Below are 12,763 nucleotides of genomic sequence, written 5' to 3'. Positions count from 1 at the left end.
ACCAACAAAAAATTATTTTTATTAAAAGGGTGCAAAAACGAAATAAAAAGAACCCCAACCAATGAAATGGGATCAGTCAAAACTGATTTGACAATTAGTGATTACTGTTTAAGCCTGCCTCAGGAGATTTCTCCCCAAACTACTTTCACATTTTTCCCAACCCTTTAGTATTTGTTAATCAACAAATATTTGTATTAAGGGCTTGCTATGTGTCAGGTAAGTAGATTCCTAGAAAATTTCTTTATCCCTCCAATTGTCTGGTGCAGTGCTGAGCTCAAAATCCACCAGAGTCCCAAAATGGGTCATGACAGAATATTCTAGGATTGCTGCCATAAGTTTCATGCCAGCTGTCTCAACCACTGATTAGATTAAGCGATCAGTTTATATTCTTGTGTGCCTACCTTGGCCAAGCACTGTGGATCAACTGAGTCCAATGAGTTGGCGTTAAGCTGTTTAGAATGTGGAGCTAGGAGAACTTTTTCTCTGACTTGTCTGTGAAAGGCAGCCCCTGATTTGGGGCTGTATGCATTTACAGAGCACCAAAAATTGCAGAAAGTGCCGGGTGCAATGGCTCATGCCTGTAATCCTAGCAGTCTGGGAGGCCGAGGCGGGAGGATCACCTGAGGTCAGGAGCTCGAGACCAACCTGAGCAAGAGCGAGACCCCATCTCTGCTAAAAATAGAAAAAATTAGCTGGGCATGGTGGCACTCGGGAGGCTAAGGCAGGAGGATTGCTTGAGCCCAAGAGTTTGAGGTTGCTGTGAGCTAGGCTGATGCCATGGCACTCTAGCCCGGGCAACAGAGCAAGACTGTGTCTCAGGGGGAAAAAAAAATTGCATGCATTTGCAGTAGAGTCAGGGATTGAAAATCATAATTCCAATGTTTTGGGAGTTTACAGTCAATCTAGAGATTAAAAATTTTGGTACTGGAAAGGGCTTTAGGGAAGAAGAGGTCAAAGTATAGGATTTTGAAGCCTCATACTCTTAGGGCAGTCAGTTGCTATACATATAGAGGGTCTGCCAATCATAGAGGGTCTGTTTACAACAGAAAGACTACATGTTTGTTTGAGGTTTAAATTAATTAGTCCGTGTTTTTACATGTTCTAATTTCAAATGGCACAAAAAGACATAAAGGAAAATATTTCCCTACCACTCCTGGTTCCCAGCTGTCCAGTTCTCCCCTTCAGAAGTAACCCATGTTACAACTGCCTTACATGTAATCATAGAGATGGTGTGTGCATCTATGAGCACGTGTGTGTGTAGAGAGATGGACACAGATATGCATTCACAAAACCTGTTCGTTGATGTTTTTCACTTAATTTGGAGATTATAATTTTGAAGATTATTTCATAAGGCATACATATACCTTCCTTATTTTTTAAATCTAATTTTCTTATAAGAAATTAGTCACATGGTTCAAAATTAATTTAAAAATAAATTAAAAGTTTCTCTCTCACCCCCGTCTCCAAACACTAATTTCTTACTCAAGAATTAATCTTTATTATTTGTACTTATGTAAACTTCTAGCATTTCTTTATGCCTATGCTTATGAGCAAATACATATTCTTTTATTTCCCATATTTTTACACAAAAGGCAGAAATATTACACACACTCTTCTGCTCCCTCCTTTTTTCATTTAACAATATACCTTGCAGAAACTTTACACTTTAGGTTGGTGGGCAGCCTACACAACTCAACTTGCTCTTGCCTAAGTCATCATGTTCGTCCAGGAGTCCCTTCAAGTTCATGGATAAGAGAGTAAAACCAGACTGGGACTTCTTAGTTTGAGGTTCAAAGACCTGTGAAATTATATGTATAATTTTCTGAGCAGGTGCCATAGCAGTCATCAACTTCTCAATGGGATCAGTGTTTCAGAAAAGTTTATTAGCCAGTCAGGGCTCTGCAAGGCCTCCAGGTAACTAGGTTTAGGTTTCTATTTCTATCTGTTAATAACAATAATAGCTAGAATTTATTTGGGAGCTTTCAAAATGCCAGGCACTATCTAAAAACTTTGTGTTTATGATGCCATTTAGTCCCCACCATTATTCTCTGAAGTAGACACTACTATTATCCCCATTTTATAGATGAGTAAACTGAAGCAGAGGCATGAAGGATCTATCTCAGGGTTACACAGCTGGTAAATAGCAATACCAGGAATCAACCCAGGCAATCTGGCATTAGAGTCTATATGCTTAACTACTACACCACACTACCTTTCAAAATGCCTTGATCATTTTAATAGCTAGTAGTATTCCAGTGAGTTCACATTTGGGTAACCGGTCTCCTATTATTTAAATCCCCTTATTTTACACATGAGAAAATTAGCTTTGAGTTATGTTAAATAATTTGTACTTGTAGACTCAGTGGTGAAAGACCCAGCTCATGGTAATAATAGCTAATGGCTATCATGAATTCAGTGCCTACTCTATGTCTGGCCCTTATTCTAGGGTCTAGAATCTAGGCCCTTTGGATCCTTACAACTCTATGAGATTAGGTACTAGATATGAGGAAACTAAACCCAGGGGAAGTAAGTGATGCCCAAGAACACATAACTGGTGATCATCAGATCTAAGATTAGCTTCCAGAAACTGTGCCTGTTCCTTTCTGCTGTCCCACCTCCCAGTTAATCACAGGCACTCAACTTATCAGTACATGAAGGGCCCTCTCTCTTACAATGTTTGTAAAAGTATAAACAGGTGCAATCGCCCTGGAGGGCAATTTGGCAATATTTGTCAAAAGGACATATGTACATTCACAACAATATAAATATACTTAAAAATACTGAACTATACACTTAAAAATAATTAAGATGGTAAATTTTATGATATGTTTTTTACTACAATTTTTTAAAAAGACAATAAAAAAGACTTATATACATACTTTTTGACCCAATAATGTAACTAGAAAACTATCCTAATTTACGCATATGTGGAAAATGATGAAAATGTGTCTTCAAGAATATTCATTGCAATATTATTTGCATTAAGAAAAGATTAGAAAGGCCAGGCGCGGTGGCTCACGCCTCTGTAATCCTAGCACTCTGGGAGGCCGAGGTGGGTGGATCGCTCGAGGTCAGGAGTTCAAGACCAGCCTGAGCAAGAGTGAGACCCCATCTCTACTAAAAATAGAAAGAGATGATCTGGCCAACTAAAAATACATACAGAAAAAATTAGCCGGGCATGGTGGCGCATACCTGTCGTCGCAGCTACACGGAAGGCTGAGGCAGGAGGATCGCTTAAGCCCAGGAGTTTGGGGTTGCTGTGAGCTAGGCTGACACCACGGCACTCACTCTAGCCCGGGCAACAGAGCGAGACTGTCTCAAAAAAAAAAAGAAAAGATTAGGCTGGGCGCGATGGCTCCCGCCTGTAATCCTAGCACTCTGGGAGGCCGAGGTGGGAGGATCATTTGAGCTCAGGAGTTCGAGACCAGCCTGAGCCAGAGCGAGACCCCGTTTCTACTAAAAATAGAAAGAAATTAGCTAGACAACGAAAACTATTTAGAAAAAATTAACCAGGCATGGTGGCACATGCCTGTAGTCCCAGCTACTCAGGAAGCTGAGGCAGGAGGATCATTTGAGCCCAGGAGTTTGAGGTTGCTGTGAGCTAGTCTGATGCCACAGCACTGTAGCCTGGGCAACAGAGCAAGACTCTGTCTCAAAAAAACAAAAAAACAAAAGATTAGATGCAAACGTCTAGCAGGAGACAATGAAATTTTGGTTCACTATACAATGGAATACTATGTAGACTTTTAAAAGGAATGGGGAGATGTTCATACTGATAGGGAAGATCATTGTGATACATTGTAAAGTGAAAAGAACAAGCAATTGTGTAAAAATTGTGTATATTGATAGACATTCTCTGAAAAGACAGGCAAAGATGAAGTACTATCTTGGGTAGATTTAAAAAAAGAAAGAAACACAAGAAACTGGTAACATTGGTTGCCTCTGAGATGGGAGAACTGGTGGCTGGGGGCAGAGGAGGGAGACTTTTATACTTTTTGTATTTTGAACTTTTGTGAACTCAGGAAACTAAATAAAATTTAAAATTTTGCCTTCTATTCTGTAGTCAGAGAATTGATAGGGAACTCAAGAACTCTTCTAACACCGGAAATAGCATCTAAAGCATTTGCTAAGCTCATAAGAATAGGGATTGTATGTGTCTTACTTATTTACTGCTCTATGCCCAAAGATGACAGTTCTGGAACCCTCAATGGTACACATAAAGCACTGTAAGAATGTTTGTTAAGTGAGTAAAGAAATGAGTCAATAGATGGTATTAATTAATTTTTATACCCCTTCATAATGTAGGCTTTATACTCTTACAAGGTCAGAGAGTTTCAGAAGCAATAACATCATTCTTATGTCTAACAAAGGCCCATTTCAATCTTGTTGTATTCTTAGTAGAAATGGTCAACAATTAGTTAGCTGTAGTTCCAGCTCTTGGGAGGCTGAGACAGGAGGATCACTTGAAGCCAAGAGTTTGAGGCCAGCCTGGGCAACAAAACAAGACTCCATCTCTACAAAAAATTTAAAAATTAGCAGGGCATGTTGTCATGGGCCTGTAGTCTCAGCTACTCAGAGGATGAGGCAGGAGGATCAGTTAAGCATAGGAATGCAAAGTTGCAGTGAGCTACGATCGTGCCATGGGACTCCAGCCTGGGCAATAGAGTGAGAGCCTGTCTCTAAAAAATAAAGAAATAAATATTTGTTAGGCACTAAGGATAGAGTAGTGAGCAAAACAAATGAGAGTCCCTACTCTTGTAGAATTTACATGCTAGTGGGAAGGGACCACCAATTAAAGAAATGAATAACTAAAATACATGTCATCTTTAATGGTGATAAGTGCTGTGGAGAAAAGCAAAGAAACAAAGGAGGATAGGGAGTGTCGGGGACAGGGTTTACAACTTTCAATAGCTCCACTAACATCTTTCTTGGCAAGTCCATACTGAGAGGGTGATAATTGAGTGAAAATCCTAAAGATGTGAGGCAGTTAGTCATGTGGATTTCTGGGGTTAGAGAGAACAGCAAGTGCAAAGGCCCTGCGGTGGTAAGTAGGCTTCATGAGAAACAGCAAGAAGCTAGAACTGGAGGAGAGCAGAGGAGTTCAAAAAAGGGAGGGGTTCAGTCAGAGAGGAAGCTGTGAGGTGCTGGACAGTGACCTGCAACTCCATCAGTTCATTTCTGGCTGGGCACAGTGGCTCATGCCTATAATCTCAGCACTTTGGGAGGCCAGTGTGGGAGGATCGCTTGAGGCCAGGAGTTCGAAGCCAGCCTGGGCAACATAGTGAGATCCTGTTTCTACAAAAAATTTAAAAATTAGCTGGGTGTGGTGGTGTGCACCTGTAGTCTCAGCTACTTGGGAGGCTGAGGAAGGAGGATCACTTGAGTCCAGAGTTGGAGGTTGCAGTGAGCTATGGCCACACTACTGCACTCCAGCCTTACAACAGAGTGACACTCTGTCTCAAAAAAAAGAAAAAAATTCATTTCTGACAATTATAACAATACCCTCTTCTTAGGATTGTTGTAAGTTTAAATAAAGTAATATACACAAAATGTGCCTGGCAAAAAGTAGAACCTCAGAAAACAGAAATGAGTTTAATTGTCTGCAAGTCATTGCAGCTATTTTTCAGGTTGGGGAATTGTTTTTACCTAATGATTGGCTCCCTGTGGTTAGAGCGATGTCTCTGTTCTGAACCATCTTCATAGGAAAAAAAAAAATGTGGCTGATGTCAATTAAGGTGTGGCCCACATCTCAGAGTTGATTTTTTTTTAATCTAAGAGAGATCCACAGGTTACAAACCTACCCATCTGTGGCACAGAGAATACTGCCAGGATACCCTCCTTTAACACAAACCAAAGGTGCAGAGGTAAGAGAGGCAGCCCCAGATCACTGGGGAACGACACAGGCCAATATAGTCAATTTAGCAGCATATTCAATCAATGCATATATCTGATAGACTAATTATCTGCAATGCATGTGTCTAAGACCAGAGTTTTCAAACTATGATATTACCTAACCAAAAAGGCTTTTTCTCTGTCAGGCTATTTATTTACTGAGAGCTCACGATTTTAGTTAAAGATAGGGGATAGAGGCAACCTGACCCACCAGCAGCCAATCAAGAGACATTTGTCTGAGAACAAAGGTGAAAGAAAACCAGTGGAGGAGCCTATCCTCAGTTCTAGAGTCTGGAGGTCACAACTGCTTTCAGTTCTTTCTTCCCAGAAGCCCTTGCTTTCTGGCCTCTAGAACAGACTTGCTGTTCTATCAACAGATAGAAACGCAGGTGGATTGACTTAATTTTGCTATCATCAATCCATCAATCACAGACCTGTAAAATATTAATGCATCAGGCCAAGATGACCTCAGGTTCTCCAGGAGGTATCCAGGTAACACAGTTCAACCACATTAGCAACTAGAACTAACCTAAACACACATACACACACACAGAGCTATATTTACCGAGGATTAGTTGCATTAGAGTGGTAAGATTATTTTATTTGTCCTATTTTTCAAAACACTGCTTTTGAAATAAAAAATATATATGAGATTTTAGTAAATATAGATTACCTGTAAGTATTGTGTGATTAATTTGCATCTTAAAAATCCAGGAAGAAGAAACAACCTATTCTATAAAAGGGATTAATTTTTTTAAAAACTCAGTGGATCAATATAATATGTAGCCATTAAGAAATGTCATAGGCCAGGTGCGGTAGCTCATGCCTATAATCCTAGCACTCTGGGAGACCAAGGCAGGAGAATCACTTGAGATTAGGAGTTCAAGATAAGGCTGAGCAAAAGTGAGACCCCATCTCTATCTATTAAAATACACACACACACACACACACACGCATATATATATATATATAATTCAGCTGCCTAATATTTCTAAAAGTACTTCATCTGATCTGCACAGTGACCCCAGGAAGAAGGTCCTGTGAGGGAGCTCATTTTAGAGAGGAGGACACTCAGGAGCAGAGAGGGTAGGTCAATTGCCCGAGACCACAAAGTAAGCAAGAGGCACACACCCGGACAATGGTCACCACTGTTGGATGCCTCACCGCCAGCCACAGGGGCCACAGCATCCCAGCAGCCCTGGTGACCTCCAGGTGACCTCCCAGCTGCTGCCCTCAACAGCTGGGGCAAGCTCCAGCCCTCTCCACACAAGCCCTGCTTCCCACCTCCCTTCTCACTCTTAGCAGCTGATCTGATTTCACAGAAAAAGAGACTCCCTTCAGCTCCCACGTCCTTCACTGACTTCATCTCTTCTCTCCCAAAGGGAGGTAGTCCTGTTCAAGGTTACGTCCTCAGAGACCTAAGTCCCTTCCTTAATCTCTCTCAGCCCCGTGGCCACAACATGTCTTTTTTCCTGAGTCTTTACTGTCGGCATATAAATAAGGATGCCAGATTTAGCAACCCTGTGTCAATATTTGAGACATACGTATACTAAAAAAATCATTATTTATCTGAAATTCAAATATAACTGAGTGTCCTGTATTTTAGGCAGCCCTACATATGTAGATGCTCAGCTGTCTTTCATCCTAAGAAAACACACCAAAACAATCTTAATTCTTCAACCCCCTCCAACTACCAGTCACCCAGCCGGGAGATACCTATCATGCCTGCCACACCCACGCCTCCTCCCCAGGAAATCTGTATGACAACAAAACCACATCGCCTGTTGCCCTTGACAGCCCTGTTTGGGCCTGGCATGAGTGGCCTCCTTTTGTCCCCCGCCTCCACAGCTGCCTGGAGGCTGGCCTAGGGGCTTACGCAAACCCCGCCTCAGAGCTCAGGGCCTAGCCACCCGTCTAGCCGGATTCCGCTGCCCGCCAGGTGCAGCAGTGTCAGTGCACTAGGAGACCCCTGGTCACAGGGGACCCAGCGCCCATCACCCTGGGTTGCCCCCAGAAATGTCAAACACAGCCTCTTCCTGACAGTGTCAGCGCATCTCCCCCCTAACTCCAGGGAGAAGGAGCCTTGTCCTGGGCTTGCTGCCATTGCCAGGGCGTGGGGAATGCTCCCTCAGGAAGAACGGGACGTGGCAGACATTCCTGGAATATTGGGGTTCATCCTGAGTATATATCTGTGCTACACTTGTTTTCCACATCTATCTCTCCTAAAATATATATTCCTGAGAGCAAGCGCTATAACTTATGTCCACGTGCTAAGAATGAGCACAAGGCCTGGGTAGTTTTACCAGGAGTGAATGAACGAATGCGCGAACCAACAGAAAAACAGCCTACGGGAAGGGATACCTAAGCAAACTGTGGTGCCTCAGCTACGTGGGATACTACATATCTACTTAAACTAAACATATTTTATTTTACAAACATATGTGCTACCTATAGAAATGTGTATATGAAACCAATTAAATTCAGAAGATGGAACATCAAATCATTTGTATTCTGACTAAAACTGTGCTAAAATCTACGTACACGCCCCAATCAAGACTGGCAGAAAATTCAGAGTTGTAAATAATTTAGATATTAGTACTCAGTGGAGAATTTTTCTATAAATTTGCTCAATTTCAAAAAATTTTTGTATAGCTGAGGATCCAGAGGGACCCCAGCCTCTGAAGCACTGGAACAAATAAATCTGTGGGCCTCAGAATTTGAGCTCCTATTAAAACTGGCTCAAGTGAAAAGATTTTCCTTTACAGAGGGCACTATTTGCTCTCATGCTCCTCATACTCTAATGTGGCCAAACAAAGTATCTATTCAACACACATTGAAAGGAACATCGAGCTATGCCTTGGTTTGTTTGACCTGTAAAGACCAAAAGTATAGGTTTTCATTCCACCTGATAATCCTTGTTGTCTTTTTGCATTTTATGTTTGAATTCAGATTATATTTGTTAGCCTAGTTCACAGAACCTCTATGTGAATCTCTCCCAAAACTATGTTTTCATCACGATCCTTCCCTAAAACCTTTGGTAGCTCCTGGTTGCCCTATTCAAATTCCTCAACTCAGCAGATTCCCATAGCATCTCATTCAAATCTGCTCTTCCAACCTTATCTTTCGTTAATCTCTTCTGGTTTAACTGTATTTGCCTCTGGTATTTTACTTATATAAACGCCTAATTCAAGCCCCACTTCCCTTGTAAATTCCTCTGGTCTTCCCTATCAGAAGAGAATTTTGGATCTGTCCTTCAAATTTATCTGGAGAGCATTTACTCTTTGCCCGTTACCATTTTTCTGGCTTATGTTGTTAATATCCTTTATGTGTGTTCATTTGGTATTCCCAAGTAGAAAATGTCATCACTGAAGGTGGAACCAACTGGCAAGCTGATCTTTCTTTATACGATGGGTCAACGTACCACCAGGCAGGTTCAGAAATTTAATTACGGACATTCCCATTACCAGAGTTGCAGCTTACAATTTCCAGAAATTACACCACGCTCAGGCTCTAAGGGACTGAATCACGTTAACCAAAAGCTCCCAAGCATGATTTATAAACCAAAATGTGTTCTTATTTTGCAGTGGGAATGGTCATTTGTATAAGATACTGTCATTCTGGTGAAAACCAAATTACAGATAAAGACATTCCTAGTGAGGGGGAAAAAGGCATAGGCTCCATAACCAGCTGTTAGTTTGCTATTGCTGCTATACCAAATTACTACAACTTTAATGGCTAACAACAAATTTGCTATCGTACAGTTGTGTAGGTTAGAAATCTGATTTAGTCTAACTGGGCTAAAAGCAAGACGTTGGCAGGGCCTTGTTCCTTCCTGGAAGCTCCAGGCTTCTTTCTTTTCCCAGGTTCTTCAGGGCCTCTCGTTCCTTCACTCGGGCCAGTCCTCCAACCTCAAAGCTGGCAACGGAGGTTGAGTCCTTCTTATGTCACGTCACTCTGATCTCCTCTTCCACCTCCTCCTCCTACTTTGAAAAAGCCTTGTCATTTAATTGTACTCACTGCAATAATCCCGGATAATCTCTTCCCCACCACAGGATTCTTTTTTAAATACATACATATTTGTTTTATTTATTTATTTTTATTGTATATATTTAAGGTGTACAAGATGTTTTGATATACATATACGTAGTGAAATGATTACTATAGTCAAGCTGATTAACATGGTTATCATCTCTCATACTTAACCTTTTTTTTTTTTGCAGTAAGGGTACTTAATATCTACTCTCATAGCAAATTTTCAGTATACGGTGTTGTTAACTACAATCCTTATGCTGTATATTAAGGATCTAGATTTGTTTATCCCACACAACTGCAACTTTGTACCCTTTGACTCATATCTCCCCATTAAGACCATCAAGGTTCTTAATCACATCTGCAAAGTCTCTTTGCCATGGAAAGTAACATATCTGCAGATTCTAGGGACATCTTTGGGAGGCCGTTATTCTGCCTACCACAATCAAATTTCCAAAAAGATATTCATGTGAAACTAATATATTAGGTATGAATTTTAACACATATGCAAAATATGGAAATATTACTTTTATTCCCAAATTTGGGCTCCCAACAGACTAAGGTGATGGGAAATTATCAATTATTGTTGAGGGCACAGTATACGGGTACTAGGAGAAGAGCTTGAATTTCTAGCATATAATGCCATAAAAATCTTGTCCTCAGGCCACGTAGTCCCCTAAAGTGCAATGACACTCTGCTATGAGAGGTACGGGCATTTTGGCCCAAGCAGAACACCTTGTGGTCCAGTCATCCTAGATGCCCCAATCCACTCTGAAGTCTTTGCCCCTCGCTGGGCCCCCATATAGTAATGAAGTTCCTGTCTTCCCCACCCCCACTCCATTACTTTCCCAGGCAGGTGCCTCTCTCTTTCTTCCCTCCCCTCTTCACTGGGTTTACACTTTTACAAAAGACAGGAAGAGCACTTGGCTTTAAGCCGCTTTTGGCTTTCCCTCTTGCAAAATTCCTAGGAAGGGAATTTCAAAAGACCTTCACACAAAGGACGTGTGTAGAGTGGGGTGGGTGGGGTTGTGTGAAGGCTGAGAAACAATGTTGTGAGCAAAACATATTGCTACAATTAATAAATTAACATCACAAAAAAATCCTGTTGCATAAATATAGCCTACTATTTTATCTTTTTCTACCAGGATCTGTTTCTGTTTAGATGACTTTCATCTTCTTTGCAAATAGTTCTGCAGAGGCACTGGTGAATTCTGACTCTTTTTTGGTCTTTTTTTCTATTTTTATTTTTTATGGTCTTTTATAGGATCTTTATAAACCATGAAACTTCTGTTTATATTTGTTATTTACCTGTGAATGTTTCTGAGTTTTATCTTATATTTGCTGATTTAACTTACCTGCTCCCTTAAGAGATCTGAGGACATACCCTGATATTGAGATATTTATAAAACAATAAGTTAGGTTAGGATGGGTTGCTTCTGTCTGAAGATAACAAACCTTCCTGTGTATGTGTGAATGTACGTGTTTTTCAAATTTATTTTAGAGGTTTTTTCCTATTATGGCAAAATATACGTAACATAGAATTTTTCATTTTAACCATGTTAAAGTGTACAATTCAATGGGTTTAAGTACAATGTTGTACAACCAACATCACTATGTAATTCCAAAACATTTTCACCTCCCCAAATGGAAACTTGGTACTCATTTTTAATAAGTCATTTCTCAATCCCCCCAACCCTTTTTTTTTTTTTTTTTTTTGAGACAGAGTCTGGCTCTGTTGCCACGGCTAGAGTGCAGTGGCGTCAGCCTAGCTCACAGCAACCTCGAACTCCTGGGCTCAAGCAATCCTCCTGCCTCAGCCTCCCAAGTAGCTGGGACTACAGGCATGCGCCACCATGCCCAGCTAATTCTTTCTATATAGATTTTTAGTTGTCCGGCTAATTTCTTTCTATTTTTAATAGAGACGAGGTCCCGCTCTTGCTCAAGTCGGTCTCGAATTCATGACCTCGAGCCATCTTCCTGCCTTCCAGAGGGCTAGGATTACAGGCATGAGCCATCGCACCCGGCTCCCCCAACCCTTTATTTATAGTTTCTATATTAATTTTTTCACCCAAAATAATACTTTTACAATCTAAAATACATAACCAATACAAAAAACGGGTATAGATAAAAATCTCTTTCCCACTCTGCCTTGTTTCTCTGGAGTATGCTTCTACAGTTTCTTTATGCATATATAAGCAAAATTGCCCTCATTTTTGCACAGAATGTACCATCCTAAAAACAGTTCCATATCTTCCTTCTCTCTTCCACATAAAAATATAAATATATCCTCGTAATGTTGTTATAGCGGCTTACATATAGGGAACTATAAATCATCTTTTGCTTGGGATAGACTATTATTCCTGTTTTTTTAAATATTTGGATGACAAATTACATGATCACCCTATTTATATGGAGTTTGTAGCCTACTTTTTATTGAATACAAACTATAAAAAGTTTTGGAGCTGGGCGAGGTGGCTCACAGCTGTAATTCTAGCTCCCAGGGAGGCTGAGGTGGGAGGATTACTTGAGCTCAGGAGTTTGAGACCAGCCTGAGCAAGAGGGAGACTCCGTCTCTACTAAAAATAGAAAAATTAGCCAGGCATTCTGGCATGTGCCTGTAGTTGGGAGGCTGAGGCAAGAAGATCCCTTGAGCCCAGGAGTCTGAGGTTGCTGTGAGCTAGGCTGACGCCACGGCACTGTAGCCCAGGCAACAGAGTGAGACTCTGTCTCAAAACAAAAAAACAAAAAACAAAAAACATTGCTGGTGGGAATGCAAAATAGTATAGCCTCTTTAGAAGACAGTTTGGCAGTTTCTTACAAAACAAACATATTCTAACCATAT

The sequence above is a fragment of the Lemur catta genome, chromosome 4 (genome assembly GCF_020740605.2).
Source record: "Lemur catta isolate mLemCat1 chromosome 4, mLemCat1.pri, whole genome shotgun sequence".
NCBI classification, from domain to species: Eukaryota; Metazoa; Chordata; class Mammalia; order Primates; family Lemuridae; genus Lemur; species Lemur catta.
The sequence above is the reverse complement of the archived record's forward strand: the minus strand, read 5'-3'. Positions refer to the sequence as shown.